Source organism: Panthera onca, chromosome C2 (assembly GCF_046562875.1).
Source record: "Panthera onca isolate mPanOnc1 chromosome C2, mPanOnc1 haplotype 2, whole genome shotgun sequence".
Lineage (NCBI taxonomy): Eukaryota > Metazoa > Chordata > Mammalia > Carnivora > Felidae > Panthera > Panthera onca.
In genome coordinates, this window is record NC_138347.1 from 115,360,754 (window position 1) to 115,363,631 (window position 2,878).

At 41.9% G+C, this 2,878-nt stretch overlaps 1 pseudogene; it reads right to left on the bottom strand.

Annotated features, from left to right (window-relative positions):
- Positions 1-287: 287 nt before the first annotated feature.
- On the bottom strand, positions 288-1,311 carry LOC132684238 (methionine aminopeptidase 1D, mitochondrial pseudogene; annotated as a pseudogene).
- Between the last annotated feature and the right edge of the window lie 1,567 nt (positions 1,312-2,878).

Genomic DNA, 2,878 nt, shown 5'->3' on the forward strand with positions numbered 1-2,878 from the left:
CAATTTTTGAGATGGAAGACCAGCCGCTCTGGGACTCCAACGTCCTCCTGGCGAGGGAAGAAGAGATCCCCAGGCCTCAACTCAAGGAAGAAGGAACCATGAAAGGCGGTGCTATTTGTGCGCTTGAAAAGCAGTTTCCACACGGAGGCAGCTCCACCGTGGCGCTCCGGCGTGATGCGGTTTGACGGGAAAATCGATCCCAGGTGGGTCCTGTTACCAGAGCGAGGCGCAGAGCAGTAACTTTGCACCGGAAGAGCTTCCAGCGGATCCAGCCACGTGGTGCGCGCTCAGTCCGTGGGGGAACGTGTGGAATACGGCTCCCCGGGGAAGAAGCCGCAGCCCCGCTTTTTTTGCCCCAGCAGATGCCGCTGGCTACTGGGCCGGAGGAAGCGTGGCCCGGCAGAGATTACCGGTACAGTCCAGGACCTGGACGGCGGTGTCCGCAGTGGCCTCTGCCATCTCTGTCTGCTGCCTCCACGGGACCCGTCGGGCAGCTGCGTGAGAAGCCCCAGCCCCATCCATCCTGCGGAAGTGAAGATAAGCCTCCCTGCCCCGCGACCCACCAATTGTGGACAGACTTGCAAACCATTCTGATGAGTTCTGGCTGATTGTGTTTCCAGTGACAGAGAAGGGAGACGGCCCCGTAAGCCACGTTGCTTCATGTCTACACCTCTTGGCAGCCTCCACCAAGTTGTTAATCGCATTCATCCACCACTGCCCACCAAAAATATTTCAGAGGTGCCTCTGGGGCAGCTGTTGTAATAGACCCTGACATCTGTTGATCATATCTCCATTCCGAAGAGGTCAGTTGCCAGGAATACCATGACATGGCACGTTATTTACAGAGTTACAGATTTTGGGAAACCTCTATAACCTAGAGGTGAGGGATAGGCGTGAGGACTGCTGTTTTCCTGATGAACAGGAGCTGCTATGTTTTCAGTTGTCATGTCAATTTTTAAGCTCTTCTCAGGCAGGAGGAGGTCATGTCCCTCCAGCTGACAAGCCTGAAGAATCCCTTGAATCTGAGCTTCATTCTTAACTTCTACCGCTGTCTCCCCATTCGGGTACAATCCTGGCTTCTAGGTGTTTAGCGACTGGATGAGCTGAATGAAGAAACTGAAGCCGTCAAAACTATACTGTGTGAAATATCTCTTGGTCTCCGGAAAAAGATATTTCTTCTTTTGCTGATGGCTAATGTAAGTAGATACGATTGAGTGGTGAAGAGAAAATTCTGTAACAACCTCTAAGTACCAGCAGGTGGAGGCCACTGGGTGTTGTTTTGTTGGCTGGGGTCACCAATACTCCAGGCATATCCTAGGTGGGTGAAATAGATGAAGGGGGTCAAAAGTACAAACTAACAGTTATAAAATAAGTCACGGGGATGTCATGTACAGCATGATGTTTGCCTTATATATTAAAAGCAGAGGTTTTAGTTCTACTTAGTGGGAAGAATAGGGAAAGATACATCTATGCTCCCAGAAGTGGAAGTTACTTTCCGTTTTATACAGATAGATTAATTGTATTTTTACTTATTTTTATGTAGCCTTTATTTTAGTTATTTTTAACTTTCCAGAAAGAACATCATGCTCAACTTACTCTTTAGGGACTTTATTTTTCCACTTTAATAGCTTGTTGTTAGGAGTTATCTTATGCCAAGCAAGTCCCTGTGTAGTTAATTAGTTCTACTATATATATATGTATATATATATATGCATACATATATATATATATATGTATATACATATATATATGGCATGCTTCATTCATGCAGTTTTCCTGTGAATAAATATTTGTGATGTTTTCAGGTTTTTGCTATTGTGAACAGTGCTCGTATGAACAGTCTTTTGCATGTATCCTGTCCTACATGTGTTAGAGTTTCTGTTGAGATATACCTAGGAACAGAAGGCTACGGACTATGTAAATCTTCAACTATATAATGCCAAATTCTTTAACAAAGTGGTTGCATTAATTTGCGTTACAGATTCTTACTAAATTGAAGTCTAAAATCTCTCCCAAACAGTAAGCTGATGGGGTGATTGTGGGACTCCCCTCAAATTTCCCTTCTCTCTGGCATCATTTGCTGTCAATTATTGCATAATGACCAGTATCTAAAAACTACTGTTCCATATATGTTTGATTTTTTTTTGTTTGTTTGTTTCTGGCAGATGAGTCAATCTGATTTTTCCATCTTGTTTGGAATTAGAAGTCTTTTCAAATCATTTTAACTCCTATTTTTCCTATAATAATTGCCTCTATTTATTTATAAAATCATTTGTATCTTTTCTCTATTTATCTTGATTAATTTTTTCAAAGTTTATTTACTTTGTTTTTCCAAATAGCCATATTTTGGCGTTTTAGCTTTGTTAGTCTTCTCTATTCTTTGTTTTCATTTATCTCTTGTATTTTCTTTACCTTTATCCTGTTGTTCCTTTTCTGATCTCTTAAGATGGACAATTAATTCATTGATTTTTGAGGCTTTCAATTTTTTCCCTCAATAGTCATGTTTAAGGCTATAAATTTCCCTCAGATCACTGCTTTTTTTGCATCACATAAATTTTGACATAGAATTAAAAAAATTTAAATCAGTTCTAGATATTTTATTTTATTTTTTTAAGTTTATTTGTTTTGAGAGAGAGAGAGCACGCACAAATGAGCAGGGGAGGGGCAGGAAGAGAGAGAGAGAGAGAGAGAGAGAATATCCCAAGCAGGCTCTGCACTGTCAGCACAGAGCCTGATGAGGGGCTTGAACTCATAAACTGTGAGTGAGCTCATGACCTGAGCCAAAACCAAGAGTTGAACACTTAATGGACTGAATCAACCAGGGGCCCCTCAGTTCTAGACATTTTAAAATTTCCATTATGATATCATTTTAATCCAC